Below are 26,292 nucleotides of genomic sequence, written 5' to 3'. Positions count from 1 at the left end.
AATCCAATAAAAATGGTTTCACTTGTGTGAGACCCAGTGTCTGTCCATACTTAGTGAACTCATGAGCTTGACTTCATACGGGAGAGCCTTATTTAGTGCGGAGGAATCCTTTTCAAAGATGCCCTGATAGTAGCAGCAATGGGCAGCCAATGAGACTAAATTGCTTGTAGGTTCTGGGCCACTGAAGCGAAGCTCCTTCAACAAGATGATCTGTCATCCCATCAGGCTTTGTTGTGACAGCTGCAGACAATGATAATGTCGAGTCTGGCATTGAAATGTTCTAATTTGATCCCAAAATGAATTCTTGTACTTGTTATCCATGAAAAATGAGATATATAAGAAGGCAGTAGCCCTTCAATCAAAGTTTCCAGAGTGTGCAGCCTAGTGAGGACCTGCTGAGAGTGGGCGGTGCGCATTGCCAACAAGTTCCTGTAAGGATTAGCCTGGGATGTGGGCGATGAGTCTAAGCTGGAAAATAGATGTTTTTTTTTTTTTTGAGGGATTAAGGGATGGAATAATAAATGCCTCACAACCTTTTCCTTTTATAATATTAGGCTATATTTCCCACTATGGAAACTACTCCAATGGATTGCAACTTGTTGAGAAAAATAGATCATGCTGACTAAATATGCAGAGCCTGCCGTATTTAGCAAGAGGTAAATATTTTAAAATCTCTAAATGGATTTGCTGGCAGCCAAATGCTCCTTTAATTTAACTTATCCATACACTGGCTTAATTAAGGTCAATTTATCACCAGAGCATTCTGCTCCCAGGACCCAGACCAAGAGCTTAGGGGAAATTAAAGAAGGGAAACAGTGATGCTGAAGCTGGTGGGACACTGCCTTCCACACCAGCAGCAGCATTCCCAGAATTCCAGGTTGGGATCAAGAGCTGGTCAGCAGGGGGAGTGCTGGCCCCTAGGAGGTGGTAAAGGCAACTGAAGTCACAGCTGCCATACCGGGTCCGTTTATGTCCCGGAGGGGCTAATTATTGTCAGCTCTCCAGTGGCTCAGTCTTATAGACCCCTGTCAATGTGGGAGATTCAGGTTCAATCCCTGGGTTGGGAAGATCCCTTGGAGAAGGGCATGGAAACCCATTCCAGTATTCTTGCCTGGGAAATCCCATGGACAGAGGAGCCTGGTAGGGTACAGTCTATGTGGTCAAAAAGAGTTGGACATGACTGAGTGATACATTTGGATTTTAGATTTTTTTGGATCCAGCAATTTCCAGTAAGTGAGGAAGAGAGCCCAGTATCCATACAACCTGCTAGCAACAGGGAATATGGATCTTGGATTGACATAATCTGATTTCTTTACGTCAGCAAAGACACACGTCTATCAAAGCCAGTTTATACAATGAGAAGTAGAAGAGATTTTCTGGTGGCTAAAGCTCAGTATTCCCAGATAAATCTCACTAAACAAAAATCTTTTGTGTTTTTCCATTAAGAACACAGAAATCAAACTGTCCTTGATTGATGTGGGTAGTGTCTGGGTAAGGCATGACAAGATCTCCTTCCATCAAACAAAGGTTGTCTGAAGCAGGCTGTCCACTAGATTTATCACCCACATTCAGAGGAAACAAACAATCATTTTCTATAATACGCTCCTTTCAGAATGAAATCTAAGCATCTAGGAGCTGCCATCCAGCCCAGTTGTTTTCACCACAGCCTGGGCCAGAGGAGGAACAAACTGCAGATCTTCTAATGACTCTGGTCATGGTAGCTAGTATTTTATGTGTTAAAAATATATTTGTAAAGTGAAAAACTAACAACCCGATGGCCTGAGACCAAGATGCCTTCCTTGTGAGAACAGACCATACCCCCAGATGACTTTGCAGATGGGAGCCTGTGATGCATAATTAGGATCCATCTCCAGTGAATACTCCTCCACTCTGTCCCATAATGTAATTAACATTGCAGGTCTCCTGGCTCTTTTTAAGAGAATTAGAAGCCATGAGTCATCTGGACATCATCCGAACAAGCTCTCCTAATGCACACTGAGTCAATCACAGAGATTGCTATCTGGCAGCATTCCCGAGATAGCAAGACCTGAAAGCCATCATTTAATCTGATTTAGGTCCTCTTAAAATATTCTTCCAACTTGACTAAACATTGTTCTGGTAGAAAAGATGGAGAATTATTTTAAGAGCCTGCCAAGGTCTGAGCTGTCTTAGCTGTGTTATTGATTCTTTTTTAAGTAATTGAGTTTAATTTGGAAACCTATGGACAAACAAGCTAATGAAGAAATATGACTATGCTAATTAGAATGAATGTATAGCACAAAGATCCTATAAAAGCAGGGATCTTTGCATAGATGTGCTGTTGTTGTGTTTGGTGTTCTTAATGGCAGGGCTTAGTCTGTTAGTCTATGTTGTTGTTGATTAGTTGCTCAGTCGTGTCTGAGTCTTTTTGACTCCATGGACTGCAGCACACCAGGCTTCCCTGTCCTTCAGCATCTCCTGGAGTTTGCTCAAACTCATGTCCATTGAGTCGGTGATGCCATCCAGCCATCTCATCCTCTGTTGTCTCCTTCTCCTGCCTTCAATCTTTCCCAGCATCAGGGTCTTTTCTAATGAGTCGACTCTTCACATCAGCTGGTCAAAGTATTCGAGCTTCAGCTTCAGCACCAGTCCTTCCAATGAATATTCAGGGTTGATTTCCTTTAGGATTGACTGATTTGATCTTGCTGTCCAAGGGTCTCCCAAGAGCCTTCTCCAACACCACAATCAAAAACATCAGTTCTTTGGCGCTCAATCTTCTTTATGGCCCAACTCTCACATCCACACATGACTATTGGAAAAACCATAGCTTTGACTAGACAGATTTTTGTCAGCAAAGTAATGTCTCTACTTTTAAATATGCTGTCTAGGTTTATCATAGTTTTTCTTTATCTTTGAGTTTCTTGGTTGCAGTCACCATCTGCAGTGATTTTGGAACCCAAGAAATAAAGTCTGTCACTGTTTCCATTGTTTCTCCATCTATACTCCATGAAGTGATTGGACCGGATGCCATGATCTTCAGTCTTTGAATGTTGAGTTTTAAGCCAGCTTTTTCACTCTCCTCTTTCACCTTCATCAAGAGGCTATTTAGTTCCTCTTCACTTTCTGCCATAAGGGTAGTGTCATCTGTATATCTTAGGTTATTGATATTTCTCCCGTTAATCTTGTTTCCAGCTTGAGCTTCATCCAGCCCAGCATTTCACATGATGTACTCTGCATATAAGTTAAATAAGCAGGGTGACAGTGTACAGCCTTGACGTACTCCTTTCCCAGTTTTGAACCAGTCCATTGTTCCATGTCCTGTTCTAACTGTTCCTTCTTGATTTCCATACAGGTTTCTCAGGAGGTAGGTAAGGTGGTCGGGTATTTTCAGCTCTTTAAGAATTTTCCAGTTTGAAAACTGGTCAACCACTTGTAAAAGAATGAAACTAGAACACTTTCTAACACCATACACAAAAATAAACTAAAAATGGATTAAAGATCTAAATGTAAGACCAGAAAATATAAAACTCCTAGAGGAGAACATAGGCAAAACACTCTCCAACATAAATCACAGCAGGATCCTCTATGACCCACCTCCCAGAATATTGGAAATAAAAGCAAAAATAAACAAATGGGACCTAATGAAACTTAAAAGCTTTTGCACTACAAAGGAAACTATAAGCAAGGTGAAAAGGCAGCCCTCAGATTGGGAGAAAACAATAGCAAATGAAGCAACAGACAAAGGATTAATCTCAAAAATATGCAAGCAACTCCTGAAGCTCAATTCCAGAAAAATAAATGACCCAATCAAAAAATGGGCCAAAGAACTAAACAGACATTTCTCCAAAGAAGACATACAGATGGCTAACAAACACATGAAAAGACGCTCAACATCACTCATTATCAGAGAAATGCAAATCAAAACCACAATGAGGTACCATTACACGCCAGTCAGGATGGCTGCTATCCAAAAGTCTACAAGCAATAAATGCTGGAGAGGGTGTGGAGAAAAGGGAACCCTCTTACACTGTTGGTGGGAATGCACACTAGTACAGCCACTATGGAAAACAGTGTGGAAATTTCTTAAAAAACTGGAAATAGAACTGCCATATGACCCAGCAATCCCACTTCTTGGCATACACACCGAGGAAACCAGATCTGAAAGAGACACATGCACCCAATGTTCATCGCAGCACTGTTTATAATAGCCAGGACATGGAAGCAACCTAGATGCCCATCAGCAGACGAATGGATAAGGAAGCTGTGGTACATATACACCATGGAATATTACCCAGCTGTTAAAAAGAATTCATTTGAACCAGTTCTAATGAGATGGATGAAACTGGAGCCCATTATACAGAGTGAAGTATGCCAGAAAGATTAAAGACCATTACACACATATATATGGAATTTAGAAAGATGGTAATGATAACCCTATATGAAAAACAGAAAAAGAGACACAGATGTACAGAACAGACTTTTGGACTCTGTGGGAGAAGGCGAGGGTGGGATGTTTCGAGAGAACAGCATCGAAACATGTATATTATCTAGGGTGAAACAGATCACCAGCCCAGGTTGGATGCATGAGACAAGTGCTCGGGCCTGGTGCACTGGGAAGACCCAGAGGGATCGGGTGGAGAGGGAGGTCGGAGGGGGGATCGGGATGGGGAAGACATGTAAATCCATGGCTGATTCATGTCAATGTATGACAAAAACCACTACAATATTGTAAAGTAATTAGCCTCCAACCAATAAAAATAAGTGAAAAAAAAAAAAAGAAGTTTCCACAGTTTGTTGTGATCCCCACAGTCAAAGGCTTTAGTATAGTCAGTGAAGCAGAATTAGATGTTTTTCTGGAATTCTCTTGCTTCTTCTTTGATCCAATGGATGTTGGCAATTTGATTTCTGGTTCCCCTGCCTTTTCTAAAACCAGCTTGTACATCTGCAAGTTCTCAGTTCACTTGCTGTTGAAGCCTGGCTTGAAGGATTTTGAGCATGACCTTGCTAGCCAGTGAAATGGGTGCAATTGTGCTGTAGTTTGAACATTCTTTGGCATTGTCCTTCTTTGGGATTGGAATGAAAACTGACCTTTTCCAGTCCTGTGGCCACTGCTGAGTTTTTCAGATTTGCCTGCATAATGAGTGCAGCACTTTAACAATGTCATCTTTTAGGGTTTGAAATAGCTCAGCTGGGATTCCATCACCTCCACTAGCTTTGTTTGTAGTGATGCTTCCTAGTTGACATAGGGACATTTTAAAAAGTTTTATTAGAAGATAATTGCTTTACAATATTGAGTTGGCTTCTCCCATACACCAGCATGAATCAGCCACAGGTGTACATTTGTCCCCTCCCTCTTGAACCTCCCTTCTACCTTCCATCCCATCCCACCCCTCCAAGTTGTCACAGAGCACTGGGTGCATGTACCCCAATGTTTGTTACAGCACTTTTTTGCAATAGTTAGGACATGGAAGCAGCCTAGAGGTCCATTGGCAGATGAATGGATATGGAAATTGTGATGCATATATACAATGGAATATTAATCAGCTTTAAAAAGAATGCATTTATGGGGGCATTTTTTATGACAATTTTAGTAACAAAGAAAAAAATCTTTAAAAAATTTTTTTCTGGCTACATGATGTGGCATCTAAGTTCCTTGACCAGGTGGAAGTGCACAGTCTTAACCACCAGACCTCCAGGGAAGTCCCTGAAAATAAAATCCTAATAGCTATCACAGGAGTCTTCTAAGAGGTTATAAAAGTTAGCCCACCAAAGTGGTAGTAGCCTTTCAGAATAGAAAGTTGGTATAAATGTATGGTGTTATTTAATACTTGGAATGATAGCTCAGTTAGTAAATAATCTGCCTGCAATGCAGGAGACCCCAGTTCAATTCCTGGGTTGGGAAGATTCAGCTGGAGAAGGGGTAGGCTACCTACTCCATCATTCTTGGGCTTCCCTTGTGGCTCAACTGGTAAAGAATCCTCCTGCAATGAGGGAGATCTGAGTTTGATCCCTGGGTTGGGAAGATCCCCTGGAGAAGGGAAAGGCTGCCCACTCCAGTATCCTGGCCGTCAGAATTCCATGGACTGTATAGTCAGTCCATGGGGTTGCAAAGAGTTGGACATGACTGAGTGACTTTCACTTGGAATTTTTCTGGTGTGGTGCTGTATCCTTTAGTTTTTGGGTCATATTACCCCTTTTTAACTGATTCCTAAATTGAAGAGATACAAAATGACAGCAGTATGGCTCATGATTAGTTTTGGAGGAACAGCCTGTGGGGGTACATTAATAAAACTCTTAAACAAGGATGAAAAGTAACAAAATGAATCAAGACCACAAGTTTTGTTAAGAAATGGTCATGCTATTCCAAATTCCACAGCTGGCATTAATGGTGTTTTTTTAAATGCTCATTGGGATTCTTAGTAGAACTTGTAAAACAGTATCTTTGCACAAGAGATTATGGTTTCAGTTTGTAATTCTATTGCCATTTATTGAGGATTTACTATGTGCAATTTCCCTAGCCATTCCCCCTGCAGATTCCTCTCCATGGATCCCACAGAGTCAGGTTTGACTCTGTCCTCCACTGGGAAGATCATTGTCACCTGCAAGCAGAAGCCACAGAAGGAGCTTGTGTTAAAAAGTGACTCATAGCTCAACAGAACTTTTACTGGAAGGAGATGTCAGAGGATGAAATGGTTGGATGGCATCTCTGACTCAATGGACATGAGTTTGAGCAAAGTCCCGGACATAGTGAAGGACAGGGAAGCCTGCATGCTGCAGCCCATGGGGTCGCAAAGAGTTGGGCATGACTTAGTGACTGAACAACAACAACAGCAAAGACATTCATGAAGAAGAGGGGCCATAACGTCTATATTCAAATGCCTTACCTATTGGTACATTTGATTTTTTTTTTTTTTTTAGAAAACAAGAACAGATGCCAAACCTATAAACTCTTTCCCACTAGCTTTTGGGCAAGAGCAGAGACCTAAACTGATGCCAACAAGGAAATTTGGGGGGAGAGAGGAGGGGGACAGTAGAGTAACCATGTCAGAAGACAGGCAAGACCACCAAGCATTGAGTTGTAAGATGAACACTTTTCGAGAAAACATGATTGATATTTTTGTTTTAGCCAATTCTATTTCTAATTGTGTCTGTGCTAACATGACTGTGCTCAGTCGTGTCCAACTCTTTGCAGCTCCATGGATAGTAGCCCACCAGTCTTCTCTGTCCATGAAATTCTCCAGGAAAGAATACTGGAACAGGTTGCCATTTCCTTTTCCAGGGGATCTGGGTTGAGACTGAACCTGCATCTCCTGTGCCTTTTGCATTGCACAAGAATTCTTTACTGCTGAGCCACCAGTCTATTTTTTTTTTTCCAGGCTTAATCCTTAGATTGAACACACAAATTTCCTTCCTCCCTTTCTATTTACAGAAGTTATTAAACAGGGCTAGGTTTTCATTGTTGAAAATAGAAATATCTGTATTGAAAACTGTCATGATGAAAATTCACATTAAAATTTGAACATTAAACCTGGAACAGGACATTGAAATGTTGCTGAGCTCCAGTTGATGATGGAATCATTTGAACCTTGAGTGTGATTCATTTCTAGGTGATTTATTTGACTACTATAAAATAGACATATACACACAAACACCAATTTCCAGGTGGAAGGGAACTTAGGAATTTAATCTAAAACACCTTATTTCAAGAGATTGAGGCCCAAGGAATTAAGTGACTTCCCAAGCCACATTGCTGTTTTAGTCTCGTTGCAAAACTGAGACCCAAGACTTCTGTGTCCTGTCCAGTGTCCTTTGTTTGATATCCATTTCCTATTCCCTTAATAGATAACAATATGTGACTGATAGCCACATTTTGAACTAAAATCAGCTAGAAACTTGGGAACTTCCCTGGCAGCCTAGTGCTTAAGACTTCACCTTCCAATGCAGAGGGTGTGGGTTTGATCCCTAATCGGGGAGTTAAGATCCCATATACCTCCTAGCCAAAAAAACCAAAACAGAAGCAATATTGTAACAAATTCAATAAAGGCTTTAAAAATGGTCTGCATAAAAAAAAATCTTTAAAAAATTCAACTAAAAACTTAACAAGTAATTGGGTAGAATGGTGATTTTCAGAAGTTCCTGTGGGTCTTCTAAAAACATGCATGCCCCCCAGGAGTCCATCTCAAAGTTCTGGCCCAAAATGTTCAAGAAGGCTCACTGTAATTGCTATTTTTAGACAGTTAGACTGAAGTTAAGATTGGGAGCCGATGGCCAGAGCATGCAGAGTTCCTGTGGTTCTAGCAATTATTAAAACTGAGCAATGTGTGTACACGTTTCTTTATATAAAGCAAGTTACATGGCTAATGAGCTTGCAGAGATCATTCAGTTACATTGAAAAGAAAGAATAGCACACTCAAATAGTGTTGAAGAAGCAAGTTAGTGTGATTAGTTATACAGGTACTCAACATTGCAGCTCTGCAGATGTGTTGTCTGTGGAGGTTGTCTTCATACCTAGGGATCCCTGAATGTAGTAAGGTGTAAACAATTAAAAAATTTTTTCCTTTGTTTTTGAGTCTTAAAAAAATTTTTTTTAATTGGTGGAAAATTGCTTTACAATTCTCTATTGGTTTCTGCCATACAACTCAAATCAGTTGTAATTATAAATATATCCTCTCCATCCCTCCCCTCCCTGCATTGCACCCCTGTAGGTCATCATAGAGCACCAGGCTGAGCTCTCTGTGTTATTTAGCAATTTCTTACTATCTATTTTACACATGATAGTGTGTGTACGTCAATGCTACTTTCTCAGTTCATCCTGCCATCACCTTCCCCTGCTGTGTCCATAAGTCTGTTTTCTACTAGGTTCATTAGCACCGTTTTTCTAGATTCCATATGTATGCATTAATATACGATACTTGTTTTCCTCTTTCTGACTTCACTTTAAGTATAAGAGGCTCTAGGTTCATCTGCATTACTACAACTGACTCAGATTCATTTCTTTTTATGACTCAGTAATATTCTATTGTATTAATGTACCACAACTTCCTTACCCACTATGTTGATGGACATCTTGGTTGCTTCCATGTTCTGGTTGTTGTAAATACCACTTCAGTGAACATTGGGGTACATGCGTCTTTCAGAATTGTGGTTTTCTCAAGGTATATGCCCAGTAGTGGGATTAGTTGGTTATCTGGTAGATTTATTAAATATTCATAAGAATTATAAGGGAAGTGGTAGGTGGCAGTTTTTGTAAGTATCTCTTTGACCAGCACCGTGAACACTGAGGAGCCTGGTCCTCTTGGGAGAACTGTCCATGGTGCTGAAAATATCTGCGTTGACATCTTGTATGTGTCCCCCCTTCACTCCCTTTCCCTTCAGAGCAACACCTGGAGCAGGTACTGAAACTGGAATAGATAATAACATTAATTCCTGGCCCCAAATCACCGAGCACTTGATTTTTACCCAGGAAATACTTAGGAAGTTGTCTGATTTCTTTTTTGGAACAGGAAGGGTGGTTAATAGTGGTAGCTGCAGAAAACAAAAGGGAATAGGATGTATAAATCTGTCTCTATGTGGTGTTTACTCCCATTTCAGCAGGAAAGGCCCTGAGAGACCACCTGGGCCAGAGGGAGGAGTCCTGCCGCCCTGAGAAACATCTGACAAAGTCCGTAGCTGTGACCTTCTCTATAGAGCATCTGAACAAATTTTGGGATTGGAGGTGGGAGCACCAGCAGCCCTGAGCAGCTCACAGTTCACAACTAGAGCAGCAGACCTACCCATGGGTGCCTCTCTTTCCCCTCACCCTTCTCCTCATCTCTTCCACCACCTGCTCACCATCACTAATCAGGCCCTTTAGCTCAAATGTCATTTAAAGGGCTTTCCAGTTATCTCCTCTTTTTCCTTGGGTACTTAGGATTTTCTTGAGAATAGCAGGTATTTCTAACTCAGTGCCAGCAGAAGACCTGTGGCCTCTGCCCTACATCAGAGCAAGACAGATGCAGACACCAGAGACAAACGCTGCTTTGTTCTGGAATGTGCTTCGTGGGACACGTCATCAAAGAAGGATGACATAAGAACTGTGCAGGCATGAGCTCTGCTCAGGTCTGGGCGGGGAGGCCTATTCTCCCTTTGGGAATCATTGTGACAGCCCAAACCTAAAAAAGGTTTCAAATAAAATATGGTTTTCAGCCTGGTGGAGAATAACAATTTGATTGCTCACCTATTGCCCCCAGGCTCTGAGTCTGCTGGGTGACTGCCTCAGCTCCTGGCCACAGATGCTTTTCTGAGTGATTTGAAGAACCCAAGTTATGCTTCTTCTTCTGTGAAAATAATTATTGGTGGGGTTTCAGAATGTGCAATACCTGTAAGATTAGACCCAAAGGAAAAGTTGTGAGATTGGCATGAAATAGAAATTGCAATAAATGATATCTTAAGAAGTTGTGGATTTATTTTCCAGAAGATGTCCTTAATTCAGAAGAGTTGGGAATAGGAAACAGAAAGTCTAGTGGCTGGTACCAGAGATTTGTTTGCAAATGAAATAGTTTCCTAAATGTTTATCTAGAAGTTAATATTTAACACATCATTGCTTCTGGAAGCTGTTTATCTCTGAGGGCAGAGAAAATAATGAAAATGATGAATCAGGAGCTGTTTTTATGGGAATGCTTTAATGAAGTAGTTCAAGGTCTGAATAGCTGGTAAAGAATCTGCCTGCAATGTGGGAGACCTGGGTTTGATCCCTGGGCTGGAAGATCCCCTGGAGAAGGGAAAGGCTACCCACTCCAGTATTCTGGCCTGGAGAATTCCATGGGTTGCAAGGAGTCAGACATGACTGAGCAACTTTCCCTCACTTCAAGGTCTGGAAGCTGGAAGCAGATGGGACTGAACGTCTGCCTGCCCCTAGTAGTGGGCAAAGCATGGAAATGACCAGGTTTCTGGATCATTTGCATGTGGACTGGCCATGCTCTACATAGAATAACAGTGGTGGTCAAGCACTATGTTTGTACAGCTTGTTTGTCCCAAGTCTGTCTCACATCCATTCATTCCAGTCTGCATTTATCAAGTGCTGACTTTTTCTGGGCATGCCTCTGAGAAAGGGTGAAACTGAGTTACTCTAGGTGAGGAAGCTTTACTCTCTTCTGTGATACTTATTATTCAGTTTAGTTCAGTTCAGCTGCTCAGTCGTGTCTGACTCTTTGCAACCCCACGGACTGCAGCATGCCAGGATTCCCTGTCCATCACCAACTCCTGGAGCTTACTCAAACTTCAGTGAGTCAGTGATGCCATCCAACCATCTCATCCACTGTCGTACCCTTCTCCTCCTGCCTTCAGTCCTTCCCAACATCAGGGTCTTTTCAAATGAGTCAGTTCTTTGCATCAGGTGGCGAAAGTATTGGAGTTTCAGCTTCAACATCAGTCCTTCCAATGAGTATTCAGGACTGATTTCCTTTTGACTGGTTTGATCTCCTTGCAGTCCAAGGGACTCTCAAGAGTCTTCTCCAATACCATGGTAGACAGACGGGTCATGGTGGAGAGTTCTGACAAAACGTGGTCCACTGGAGAAGGGAATGGCAAACCACTTCAGTATTCTTGCCTTGAGATCCCCATGAACTTATTATTATTGGAAACCAAACTAACAGTGCTCTAAGATGTTGTCCCTTTATTTGGGAATTGTGCCTCTAGCCAAGAAGTAGTAATTACCTGTTTTCAGGAAAACCCTAATGGTGTGTTTGAGCTTGGCACAGTGGTGAATAAAATTTAATTTGCACATTAGAGAACAAGAAAAGTAAAACACTGAGCATACATAAATGCTACCTTGCTCACTCTAAAAGGTAAAATTAGCAGCAATGTTTATGTAATTCACTATACTGCTGTGGATTAAACTTGTATAATCTAAAACTTTATTTATTGGATTGCCTGGCACTTGTGGTAAAGGACCCACCTGCCAATGCAAGAGATGAAAGAGACAAGGATTTGATCCCTGGGTTGGGAAGATCCCCTGGAGGAGGGCATGGCAACCGTCTCCCATATTCTTGTCTGGAGAATCACATGGACAGAAGGGTCTGGCAGGCTATAGTCCATGGGGTCACAAGGAGTTGGACACAACTGAAAAGACTTAGCACACCAAACATTAGTCACTTTACTGCATGCACTAGTATTAGACTCCTCTATTAATAATTGTCAGAGATACAGCTGAAGGTTAGAAACTAGAGAAGCTTAAAAAGTTGTGGTAAAGTGACAACCATTTTCTATAGCATAGGCTTCTGAGTGTAGATGGCTGCCACCCATGTGTATTTAAAAATGCAAGCATTAGTTCTCAGTCACCTTAAGGAAAGACACCCCTCACCAAACTATTAAGTTCACTTTATTCATAGCACTAATTAAACTTGATATCATTCTGTATATTTGTTTATGGTGTCTCTCTCCCTGCTGGATTATAAACTCCAGGAGGGAAGGTTCTTTCCTCTCTTTTTTGTATTTCAGTATCGTTTGACTATCACTTGGCTATTACCTATATTGGCAATAACACTGTGCAGCGTCACCCCCAGACTCAGTGGATCAAGCTGTGGCCCTTTATCCTCACAGGTCTGCAGGTCAGCGAGGAGGCCATGTCTTCAGGCCGTGGTGTTGGGGTGGTCTTCCCTAGGGCGAAGATCTGCAGGTCCAGCTCTCGCTCATGTTCCTGTCATCCTCCTTCCAGAACTTGCTTTTCTTATGGCAATGTAGGTACTACAGGGCCAGCAAGCCTCTTAAGGCCTACAATCAGAATGGGCACTTTGTTGTCCACCCAACACCTTAGCCAAACTGAGTCATGAAGACTAATGTAAAGTCAAGGAGTGGAAAGAACAAAGTGCCCTTGATGAAGCCACAGCAAGGGTGTGGATGACAGGCATGGAGAAAACGGCATCGTTCTCTCAGTTCTCTGCTCCTCCCCGTACCATAACTTTGCAGTGAGATTTTGAATCTTCTCTCACCCAGAAGTGGAGTGTGTTTATCTACTCTTTGAATCTATGCTGGATTTCTAATTCGCATTGGCAAAAACAACATGTTGGATTGTAATGTGCCGGTTTCAAGCCTAGATCTCAGTGGGCTTTGAAGTCTTACTCTCTCTTGGAACCCTGCTACAGCCATATCAATAGGTCTGAACCAACCTGCTGCATAATGAAAGACACAAGTTTCCATCATCACTAAGGCCCCGGTGGGCAATGCCAGACCTAGGCATCAGGCTGTCTTTGACCTGCCAGTTCCCAGACAACCCACCAGCTGTCCATGAGTGCACGACCAAGGTCTTCTCTGGTCAACCAAATCTGGTGCAAATCAGTAGATGACCCACAGATTTATGCACAAAAATGAATTAATATTGCTTTAGGCCAATAGATTTAGGGAATTTTCTTTTACAGAAAAATAGCACAGAGATTCTTGAGAGTCCCTTGGACAGCAAGAAGATCAGTCAGTTCTAAAGGAAATCCACCCAGCATCATTGGAAGGACTGATGCTGAAGATGAAGCTCCAATATTTTGCCCACCTGTTGTGAAGAGCCGACTCATTGGAAAAGACCCTGATGCTGGGAAAGATTGAGGGTGGGAGAAGAAGAGGGTGACAGAGGATGAGATGGTTGGATGGCATCACCAACTCAATGGACATGAGTTTGAGTGAGCTCTGTGATTTGGTGACAGATAGGGAAGCCTGGCGAACTGCAGTCCATGGGGTCACAAAGAGTCAGACACGACTGAGCAACTGAACAGCAATGACAAAAATATGTCTGCATCACAGAGACAATGTGAGATTGAAATGATATTCTCCTTGTATAAAGTGTTGTCAGACACTTCTGTCACAGAGTCAATTCTCACTATTTTTTCCCACCCAGCCTTTGATCACTTATGGTTCCTTTTTAGCCTTATATTTTACAAAATGGTGTCTTATTGAATGACAGTTGAAGGTCACGCATTTTTGCCATAAGAAAATAAGTGGAAGACAGGCCACGTGGTTGGCAGATGATATCAGCTTTCTCTTCTGACTGCTCTGTCCAGAGCTCTGCCAGCACACAGTGTATAAACTGTTTTCTTCTTAAGGATAATGGCGCCCGTGGTACTTTATGTTCATAGACTTGCCGATGGCACTTCTACATTTAGAGAATGCATTAGAATGGATGAGTGGGTCCAAGGTTGTTCTAATGTTAACCAATACTGGTATCCTGTCAGATGAATTTTTAGCATCAGAACAAGATGTGATCTTAATGGTGCTGAAGCAATTGGTCTCTTTAATTTGACATAACTCTTTTTTTTTTAATTTGACAAAACCCTTGTCTGCATGACGTTCAGAGATGAAGTGCCATTTTTCTTGGAATTTGAAGGACAAGAGCTACAAATGGACACGTTTTTCTCCCCTGATTCTCAAGCTGCCTGCTAAGACCTGCCAGGGAGTGGCTAACTTCTGTGCCCTCCCTCCTGCCTAATTTGAAATGTTCAAACATCGAAGGGTAAACATGCTTTAAGCATTTCTGGTCACAAAAATTATGTCTGCTTGAAGCCCACTGTTGAGACAGTTTTATCACCAGAATAATTAATGTCTTGACTGGGCTACTCACTCCATATTGCTTCTGGCTGTGAATTTTGATTAGATGTTAAGAGAAGAGGATGTCATTAGCAGCTCACCAGAGATGTGGTTATTCAATTGCTAGGAAACCAAATAAGGTGTTTTGAGGCTGACTGTGTTTGTTTCCCCCCCTTTTGACCCAGTTGGTTGGTTGCTGGTATAATAAAAGTGATGACCTTTGAGCTACGTTAGTAACAGACTTGGCTAGGATGTCAAGTTTATAAGCTTACGTCATCAGCTTCTCTTCTCGGCACTCTGCCTCTGACCCTGGAACTACTAATCACATTACTGTAAAAGACTCTTCTCTTGATTTATCTTTGCATGATGACTCCATCCCTTGGTTCCAAAAGAAATTACCACCACAGCTTGTTCTTTTGGTTTCCTTGGAGCAAGGTCAGGGAGGGTCCAGTGATGGTGGTGCTAGACTGACTTCCTGATCACCCTCCAGGTTATCACTTGAAAAGAATTTCATTAAAACTATCAACTTTTAAACTCTTCTGGATTAAACATTGGTACATAACACTACTTCAGCTTGCATGTAGAAAATTGTTAGGGAGTGAAATCAGTTATTGGAAACCCAGACGCCAAAAAGTGTATGCTCTAGAAAGAAGTGGGGAAAATGCACTGTCTAAGCTGGGTCTTTCTTCAGAGAAAGCTGTGTATGAAGATGGATTTGTGGCTGTACATTCATATTTGTCAATATTTTATTTATGCATATTTTTGTTCATTATCTAAATTGTGCACTTAAGCATATTTTTAAGTAATACTATTCTAGTTCAAGAAAGACTTTTTTGATTCTTAAGACTTTATGGTGTGCTTGCTTGGGCATCACATATACTAAAATTGGAATGATACAGAGAAGATTAACATGGCCCCTGGACAAGGATGACAGGCAAATTTGTGAAACATACTGTATTTTTAAATGTACATCAACAGAAAAATGCTTCCCTGGTGGCTCAGACAATAAATAATCTGCCTACAGTGCAGGAGACCTGAGTTTGATCCCTGGGTCAGGAAGATCCCCTGGAGAAGGGAATGGCAACCCACTCCCACTCCAGTACTCTTGCTTGGAGAATTCCATGGACAGAGGAGTGTGGTGGGCTACAGTCCATGTGGCTGCAAAAAGTTGGACTTGAATAAGCACATCAGCATTTACAGCCTGGACAACATAATGTCCTCCTTATGAATATTCTGAACACAGGAATCACAGGGACAAAAGTTGCTGCTCACTCTCTGGGGAAACCCTGCTGAGAGCTTGAGTCTGAAAAGATGATGGAGCTCCTGATGGTTGCAAAGAATGAAATTCTCCTGTTCGAAGCCTGAAGGAGCCAGGGTATGTACAGAATATTCCCCTTTCTCTGTCTCCCCCACTCCATTTGGCTGGTTGTCAACACAAGAAGCTTTGCCCATTCTAAATATGCTGGCTAGATCAATAATTGAAATGAATGTGCTGCTGCTAATGTAATAAAATTAATAACAGACAAATTACTCAGTATTGATTCTCAATTTCCTTATGTTAGACCATTTCCATATGAATGATTGTTTTAGGAGAGTTAATATGGACCCATAGCCCGTTCTGAAATGTAGCTTTACATACACACACGTGCCTGCCTATGTGTATATATACATGTTGCGTGTATGCATGTGCATAAGTATGTATATATATGTAAAAACATATGCTTTAGATATATTTTATTTATTTTTCTTTAATGGTTCCTCAAAGAAGGGGCTGATTGTTGTTGTTCAGTCACTAAGCCGTGTCCAACTCTTTGTGATCCCATAGACTGAAGCATGCCATGCTCCTCTGGCCTCCAGTATCTCCTGGAGTTTGCTCAAATTCATGTCCATGGAGTCAGTGATGCTAGCTAACCATCTCATTCTCTGCCACCCCTTTCTCTTTTTCTGATTATGGGAGAACAATCACCTGGCTCTCCTTGCCTTGAGATGCTTGTTGTGCATGAGGTTAGATGTTTCTGCATTTTCTGAGCCAGAAGAACAATCAGAGTACATTCTCAGGATGTAAACTCAGAGACATGCCTGGACAATGTGAGGAGGCTGCTTGTCACTGTGCTGATCTGACCACACACGAGAACTCCTTAGTCACATGATGCACAGAGGGAGTGGATACACTTGCTGTGTAAGAGGAGAGCAACCGGAGGAGGGACAAAGCCCAGTGCTCTGCTTCTAGGACTGCCAGGAACACACCTGCAGTGAAGAGTTCAGTTACTAACTGTTGCAGCAAAACAGGTCTTCCCTGGTGGCTCAGATAATAAAAAATCTGCCTGAAATGCAGGATACCTGGGTTTGATCCTTGGGTTGGGAAGATCCCCTGGAGGAGAAGTGGCAACCCACTCCAGGATTCTGGGAAATCTCATGGGCTATAGTCAATGGGGCTGCAAAGAGCTGGACACGATTGCACGATTAACACTTTCACAGCAAGGCAGGACACACACACAGGGGTCTCTCAGCAGGAGGGAGGAAAAGTGGGTTCTGTTGGGGACCACATGATCTTAGAAACAGATCCTTCCCTAGTCGAGCTCCAGATGAGACCCCTTAGTTGTGACCTTGTGAGAGTCCCTGTTTCAGATACAATGTGTTGTACTTCAAGTACTATGGCTTTTTAAAGTGACTCCATATTTCCTCCCATAACTTATAGCAGATTTCTACTTAGTACCTTAAGATATTTAAAGAAATTCTTTATATGTGAACCTGTGATAACCATCCAGTCTGCTGCTCTGAAAGGCAGATAGGGAATATAAAGAAAAAGGCATTATTTATTTCATAAAGATTTCCCTTCCACCTGTTAAATGTTACAGTAGAGTTGAAGAAAAAAAAAGACCAAACTAGGACTGTTTTGGAATTCTTTCCCTTAAAATGAGTGTCACTGTCTCTTCGTGTCGGGTCACTAGATTTAACCCCCCAAGAAAGAGTTTGCCAGATATATCAGCACAAAGGCTTTTTAAAAACTTTACATTTGGAGACAGTATAATAAATATGCATGAAGGTAGGATGTTTGATTGACACTGAGTTTGGTCTTTCACCCTCTTTGTTTACTGGTAGTCATTGTCCTTTTTCTCTGATGCTTTACTTGATTGAAACTAAACCAGGAAACTATAAACAATTTTTTTGTTTTAAAACACTGGGCACATTTCATCTTCACTGCCTTCCACAGGTTTGTTTGTCTTGCTGTGACCTTGAGTAGAAGAAAACATTTCCATTTATCAAGTAGGAGGTGACAAAGTCATTCAAGGGTCACATTCTCAGGGAAAAAGTGCCATCTATGTTGTATGACTGGAAAATAGATATCTCAAAGTATTTTATTACCTGTGATTTCCTGCTAATTAAAAGAAATATTAATCTGCTGTGGTTCAATGGTAAAAATTCGCTTTTGTGCATGTTTAATGGTGATGAGTAGAAGCATATTTTGATCATGACACTTCATATTGAATTAAAATACCATTCCTCTCAGAGGGTGCTGAAGCGTGCCCTTCTCTGCAGGCATGAAGCTTTCCATAAGTAGGAATTCTTATTAAATAATTTTCTTCCCTCCACTCCTTCTGGTCTGTGCATTTATTCCATCCCAGGGACAATTGCTATTGAAGTTGACAGGTCCTGAGGCAGATTGGCAGAGCAACCTTTTGTTTCTGTCCTGACAATTGCATTTCCTTTGAATGAACTATTGTGCAGGGCACTCTACTCTGAAGGACCTGATCAGTTTGCAGCAGGTGTTAATGTCCACTGGAATATTTCACTAGACAGGATTGGAGAGTGAAGTCAGACTAGTCTAGTTGAACTTCCAATGGAGAAAATGCAGGGAAGCCATTTCCTTCCAGCTCTGAGAATCTTCCTTTCAGTCCTGTGAACTCAAATGAAATAAATAAATCTTAAATGTTAGTCAACAAAGTGAAGTGTCTGCCTCAAAGCATTACAGTCGTGGTTAATTCAACAAGATATCTTCCCAAGATCTTCCACAGGTAACATTCCACAGGTGTTTGATTTTTGCTCCAGTGTACTTTGCAAATGTGATTTACCTGGAAACAGCCATTTCACTATGCACATTCGCTTTCTGCTCCACTTTCTGAGTCCAGTGTTGCTTGGCTTTCTTTCAGCCTTGTTTTTCCCCTCAAGAGCAGACTGAAGCCTCGGAAGCCAGTCTGCTAGCATCTGGAAAAGAATGATGAATCACTGTAGGCTTGTGCCACTCCCACGGGGAAGGGTCCATGGAGTGTCTTACTTTCCAAGGAAACATTAACTTGCCAGCTGATCTTTACCTTCCTTGGGGATGTGGGATTCGTTTGGTTAATGTTTATAGATTCAGACGAGTGCATTTCTTACAGCTACATTTGTCACTCCCTGTTTGAATTAACACTTTAATTTTGTTTGTTTGTCTTCAGTTATTAGGCTAAACCTCAGTGCCTTCAGGAACCCCTCTGCATATCCCACTGTTGCTTTAATGTTGATGAAGAGGTCATTGCATCTCATTGATTGCTTCTCCCTGGCTTCCTCCACGTCACGAAAGAGCGCAGATGGGAGTCTTCAGCTCATTAGAGGCAGTGCTTTGAGACCTCATCAATCTAGTCTATTTTTACTTTAGAGATGCCATAAGAATTTCTGCCCCAGAGAGCCTACCTTTATGGCTTTGCCATCGTGCCTGCACCCAGGTGAGACACTTCTAAGTTAGTGAGACAGAACCGGGAAACAGACAGTCTTTGTGGGATGAACAAGATCGCTTGAGGCACCAGTAAGAATCAGGCAGTAGATTTATAGCCTGCCTACAGTTATTTAAGTATACACACACAGCTCAGACAGATCGATATTCTTGAAACACAAGCTAGTGAGTGTTTTCTCTGCTCAAAATGGAGGCTAGATTAATGGAGAGCTCGATTTGTCCAGATTTAATCTCCTCAAGGCAATTAAAGCAATTTTGTGTTTTCTACTTTAGTGCTCCCCTGAACCGACAGCGTCTGGACAACTTTAATTACCGTTTCAGTTCAGTAAAAATGCACAAAAACGGCAGGTTTGGGGACTAAGAGTGACTTTTTCTCCTACTGTTTTTCTGATTTCGTGACTGCGGGGTTTTGGCTTCTTATCTGTTCATGCTGGTGGAGGTAACTGCATTTAAGGCTGCATGTGCTCCTGGGAGTGTTGGACACGAGGACCCTGAGGGATGGTCACTGCGGGGAAGGTGGGACGATGGATGTTGGGGTGTTTGAACTCTGCAACATTGTCAGTGGATTCTCTTTCACATCCTCCACTCAACTCAGATCCTCTCTCTCAGTGTCACCTCCCAACCAGAGCTTCTGTGCAGTTTTGGGGAGTGTCCTCACCTGGGGCACCATTCTCTCTCCACTGCTGCCTGCCAACCACCCTGCAGCAGGGGTTAGAACTGTTTGCGTTTTCTAGAAAGGATGCATTCAACCCTAAAAAGACATATAAAAAATGTTTAATTACTTTCTATTGGCATATAGTTCCTTTGCATTGTTGTGTTAGTTTCCACTGTACAGCAAAGTGGATTAGCTATGTGTATACATAGATTCCTCTTTTTTGGATTTCCTTTTCATTCAGGTCACCACATAGCACTGTAGAGTACCCTGCATTGTACAATAGGTTTTCATTATTTGTCTATTTCATATATAGTGTCAATAGTATATATGTCTCAATTCCAGTCTCCCAATTCATCCCACCCCCATTCCTCCTTTGGAATTCAGAAGTTTGTTCTCTACATTTGTGACTCTATCTCTGCTTTGCAAATAAGTTCATCTGTACCATTTTTTCTAGATTTCACATATATGCCTTAATGTATGATATTTGTTTTTCTTTTTGAATGTTATTAAATTCAAAGAACTGTTGATCAACAACATCAAACACAGCTGACAAGCATGCATGTATTTATGTGATGGTAAATTCAAATCTTTAAATTCCTAACAATGTTTAACTCAAGAATATAAAGTATCTGATGATATATTTCCTTGTGGACATTTTACAACTTTAGGTACACATCAGAATTGCCTTTATTCATTGAAAATTAATGAGATTCTGGCTAGATAGAAGGCATGTTATTCTTGGCTCTGTGACATTTAAGGACCTTCCTTTAAATTCAGGAAGTACTTTTCTTTCCTTTGAAGCCTCATCATCTGTCAATAGCTTTTGACATCCTGTTAGTCATACATGACTGTATATCATTCATTTTTATTTCTATCTGCTTCTCCTAAATTCTCTGTCTTGAGTTCCTGCACATTTTTAACCATGTGGAAAAGTTCAATTCCGGAGCAAAAACCTCTTTCTCTGTAGGATGGTCCTCAGTTTTTCCCTAGGGATAAATTGCCTGTGTTCTGTGCAGAAGCTGTTCATTCTGTAGTGTAACAGAACAGCAGGTGTGCTCTGGAGTCATGCCTGGATTTGAGTCTCTGTCTTATCCCTTATCAGCTGTTTGATACTAAGCCAATTACAAAAACTTCTAAGTCTTGTTTCCTCATATGTGACATGGAACTAATAAGTTTATATTTAATATTTTACAGGGTTGGTGTGAAAATTAAATGAGATAATATATGTGGGTTATTTATTTCATCTCTCAACATACTGTGTGTATTTGGTGTGTGCTGGTTGTTGTTATTATTACATTAGAATATAGTTAATGATGTTTCTTCAGTAACCTCCCGAGATTAAGAATTCTTTGGGGAGGGCACCATTTCTTATTCAATTAGTCATAATCTTTATCCAACACATAATCTTGCACACAGTTGGATAGTAGATGTTCAGATTTTTGCCAAATAACTTATTTAACAAACAACTTCTTTGCTGGTCATCACTGTTTTATTCAACTTAGACCATTATTTTACTAAAATAAAATTTACATTTATAATTTAATTATTTTATTATGGCTAAATTTATAATTTAATTAAATTTATTTTGACTTTGAATTTATTAATTTATTAAAATAATTTTTATTAGTGAACTTTGGTGATATCACAGGATATTATTTGGGTTTAATACACATATTTTATTCATGAATACAATTCTGACAGCTTAGGATTGTTAAGAAATTGGAAAATAATTACATGGATTTGATATTTCAAATGCTTAAAAAGACTTAAATAAGAAAAAGAATCACAAGTGATTGTAATTTCAACAAGGAAATGGTCAGTGAGATTCAGTGTACATGTCCTTATCCCAAATGTGTAGTATTTTGAGAGCAGAGGGTAGCTAAACATCAATTCCTGTCAATTTTTTCAATGGTTTCTAGAATTTATCTCCTCATTGTCACCAACACTAAACCCCTAGTTCAAATGATCATCAGCCTGGACTTCTGTTGAAATCTTAATTTGTGTATGTGCATCTACTCTACATAAACACATCTGCTAGAGTGGATTTTTCAATATGAAAATTTTATCCCCTCACTTTATGCTTAAAATAACCTGCTAAAATAGTTCCATTAAAATTAAAATGAAAATATCTTGATTATAAAATTAACACAAGCTATTAAAATGTACAAAATTATAAAAAAGAAAAATAAAACATTTATAACAAAAATGCTTATTGATAAAGCTGTAGTATACACATTTTTAGATATTATTCTGTGTATACCTAACATATACATGTATTTCCAAATTAGGTGATTTGTTAACATACTTCTTGGGTCAACCTATTTTTTTTCAACCTATTTTTTTAAACTTACTAATTTATTATGTATATTTTCTCTATCAAGAGCTTATAGGATTGATATTATAATGTTTAATGGCTGTGTACCTCATATTGCTGGATTGTAAGGTCATCTGCAATTTTTGTCACTGTAAGCAATACTTTAGGTGTGTGCAAATTTGCCGAGTGATGAATGAATATTATGTTGAGGAATTGTTGGTAATGCATATGTCATTTTATAATATTATATTTTATAGAAGATAGGATTAATATTCATAAAACTAGAAAAATCATGAGATTTATCCCAGGGATACAAGGATGGTTCAATATGTGTAAAACAATCAATGTGATATACCTTATTAACAAACTGAAGAATAAAAATCATATGATCATCAATAGATGCAGAAAAAGCTTTTGACAATCTCAACATCTACATATGATAAAAACTCTCAAAAAAGGGGTATAGAGGGAATATTCCTCAGCATAATAAAAGCCATATATGACAGTTCAGTTCAGTCGCTCAGTCGTGTCTGAATCTTTGTGACCCCATGAACTGCAGCACGCCAGGCCTCCCTGTCCATCACCAACTCCCAGAGTCTACCCAAACCCATGTCCATTGAGTCGGTGATGCCATCCAACCATCTCATCCTCTGTCGTCCCCTTCTCCTCCTGCCCTCAATCTTTCCCAGCATCAGGGTCTTTTCAAATGAGGCAGTTCTTCGTATCAGGTGGCCAAAGTATTGGAGTTTCAGCTTCAACATCAGTCCTTTCAATGAACACCCAGGACTGATTTCCTTTAGGATGGACTGGTTGGATCTCCTTGCAGTCCAAGGGACTCTCAAGAGTCTTCTCCAACACCATAGTTCAAAAGCATCAATTCTTCGGCACTCAGCTTTCTTTATATTCCAACTCTCACATCCATACATGACCACTGGAAAAACCATAGGCTTGACTAGATGGACCTTTGTTGACAAAGTCATGTCTCTGCTTTTTAATATGCTATCTAGGTTGGTCATAACTTTCCTTTCAAGGAGTAAGCATCTTTTAATTTCATGGCTGCAATCACCATCTGCAGTGATTTTGGAGCCCAAAAAATAAAGTCAGCCACTGTTTCCGCTGATGCCCCATCTATTTGCCATGAAGTGATGGGCCTGGATGCCATGATCTTAGTTATCTGAATGTTGAGCTTTAAGCCAACTTTTTCACTCTCCTCTTTCACTTTCATCAAGAGGCTCTTTAGTATTTCTTCACTTTTTGCCACAAGGGTGGTGTCATCTGCATATCTGAGGTTATTAATATTTCTCCCAGCAATCTTGATTCCAGCTTGTGCTTCCTCTAGCCCAGCATTTCTCATGATGCACTCTGCATATAAGTTAAATATATGACAAGGCCACAACTAACATCATCCCCAACAGTGAAAACCTGAAAGCATTTTGTCTAAAATAAGGAACAAAGCGAGGATGCCCACCACTTTCTTCTCAAAATGTTAGTTGCTCATTCATGTCTGACTTTTTGCAACCTCATGGACTACAGTCCGCCAGGCTCCTCTGTCCATGGAATTCTCCAGGCAAGAATACCTGAGTGGGTAGCCATTCCCTTCTCCAGGGGATCTTCCCAACCAAGGGATAGAACCCGGGTCTCTTATACTGCAAGCATATTCTTTATCATCTGAGCCACCAGGGAAGCCCTTCGTCTCACCACAAGGCTATTCTTCTGGGATGCTGTTTTCTTCCCAAGATTAAATCCACATTCTAGCTTCTTATAAACAGTTTCTTCTTTGACAGAGCATTTCACAGTTGAAACTTTACATTGATTCATAAATTATTATTTTATTAATGCCTATCTCCTCTACTAGACTTTAAACTCTATGACAGCAGATATCAAGTTTATTTTGCTCATAATTTTGTCTCCAGAAGCTGATATGGTGCTTGGTATATAATAAGTTCTCAATAGATATTTGTGGAGTAAATGAATAAATGAAGGTAAAGATTGTGATTCTTCAATCCTCAGATTACACCAACGATTCCAGTTTTGTTTAAATATGGTCACTAAACCAGGACAGTCTACAATGAAAGAGGAAGTCTAAATGAGTAGGTTGGCAGCTAGTATTCAAGTCATTCTTAGAATTAATATAAAACACATTATCTTTTCCCCTTGGGGAGAGTGGGAGTAGCGAATTCTTGGTGGTATTATTCACTGAGTTATTTGATATGTTACATTTATTCTTATGGGAAATTTAAATGCCTATGATATGCTGAGCATTAGACATAGCATATAAAAGACAATTTGATAGTACATTAAGTGCCCAGTTTTCTTTCCTCATCTTACTTTTATCAAAGCTTTTATGAACTATTATCAGAATTAAAATGAAGGGAATGCTTTTTAGGATTATTTTTAAAATGAAAAATTCATGAGTTTTATCTTTGTGCCATGGAATTAAAAGATATTAGAACTAGGAAGAATTTTATAAATATTCTAATACTCCCTCTTTAATTTACAAATGAGAAAATTGAGGCTTAGGCTGATTAAATGATTAATTGAAGTCACAGAGCTGGGAACTTAAGCCCAAATTTCTAAAACCCATAAGAGATTGTATTCAATTACAATGTGTTGCTTCCATGGTATTTCTCTATTAATGCGATGCATACTTATGAGAGGCTTATTTTCACTATGTTAAAAGGAATGGTGGTGCTTCTGGTCTGCACTATGATGCAGTGATGGAAATCAGATGCATCTTCCCAATGCAAACAATCATGGAGCCACTGTTTAGGGACTGGATGAGAGGGCACAGTGCTGTGGTCCAGGGAGAAGGGACTCTCAAGAGATGAGCCTCACACGCCCCCAGCTTTCTCACTGGAGGAACTTTCCATTGCTCCGTGTCCTAGGGCAGTGAAGCCCAGGTCCAGGCGTGATGCTGGGTGGAGCAAACATAGAACAAAGTTCAGGACCCCTTAGGCTGCTGGAATATGAGGAACTGGCTGTCAGAGAAGAAGGCACATGAGAAGGAGTTTGCACAGGAGTTCCCTTGAGTCTTTGGCCGAATACTAAGTCCTGCAGGCACAGGATGGGACTCCTTGAAGGTGGGCAAAGAGCAGCTGCTCTTGCTGCTTGTGTCTCAGGGTCCCACAATGTTGAGAGACATGACAATTTGAGAAGCCATCACAGGCATCCAACTAGATCCCAGCAAGACCAGAGTACAGGGTGTGCTAGCCTTAGAGTTATTGTTCTGTTGCCAAGTCACGTCCTACTCTTTGTGACTCCATTGACTGCAACACACCAGGCTTCCCTGTCCTTCACTATCTCTCGGAGTTTGCTCAAACTCATGTCCATTGAGTTGGTGATGTTATCTCACTGTCTCATCCTCTGACACCCCCCTTCTCCTGCCCTCCATCTTTCTTAGCATCAGGGTCTCTTTCAATGAGTCAGTTCTTCTTATCAGGTGGCCAAAGTATTGGAGCTTCAGCTTCAGCATCAGTCCTTCCAATGAATATTCAAGGTTGATTTCCTTTAGGACTGACTGGTTGATTTTCTTGCAGTCCAAGGGTACAGTAAGGAGGCCTAACCAAGCCTAAAAATAAACACTAACAGAATAAAGCTAATTGGCTCAGTATTCTTCTAAGGAAGTTGACAGAAGTTAGATTCTGCAAAATAACATCAACAATTTTCAGAAAGCCATAAAAATGACCACATCCAGAGATGCTGGCCTTAAAAATAACGGCTTGAATACAGCAACTGTAAGAGTATGTTCAAGGACTTAAGGGAAAAGGGGACAAAAATGGTGACAAGATGGGGACTCTATTCAGAAGTCAGTTCTTTGGAAAAGAACGAAATGAACATAGTGTATCTGCCAAACATAGTATCTGAATTGGAAATTTATCTGATAGGCTCAACAGAAGATTAAACGGATTAACAGAAGGAAGGTTAGTAGGTTTTTAGAAAGGGTGATGGGAATGGAAACCCGGAGAGAAAAGTGACTGAGAAAGGGAACAGAGGCTGTGGGCATGTGGGTTAACACACCCGTGACTAAAGTGCCAGAAAGGGATGTTGCAGTGGAGCAGCATATTGAGGGAATAATGGCTGCAAATG

The 26,292-nt window shown here is 40.6% G+C and overlaps 1 non-coding gene across 1 annotated transcript; it reads left to right on the top strand.

The window, feature by feature from the left end:
- Positions 1 to 15,381: 15,381 nt before the first annotated feature.
- On the top strand, positions 15,382 to 15,488 carry LOC122704109. The gene has a single exon (XR_006343739.1). It is a non-coding gene; the product is annotated as a U6 spliceosomal RNA (small nuclear RNA).
- Positions 15,489 to 26,292: the final 10,804 nt, after the last annotated feature.

Source organism: Cervus elaphus, chromosome 11 (genome assembly GCF_910594005.1).
Source record: "Cervus elaphus chromosome 11, mCerEla1.1, whole genome shotgun sequence".
NCBI lineage: Eukaryota > Metazoa > Chordata > Mammalia > Artiodactyla > Cervidae > Cervus > Cervus elaphus.
Note: the sequence above shows the minus strand (reverse complement) of the source record. Positions and strands in the feature narration are given on the sequence as shown.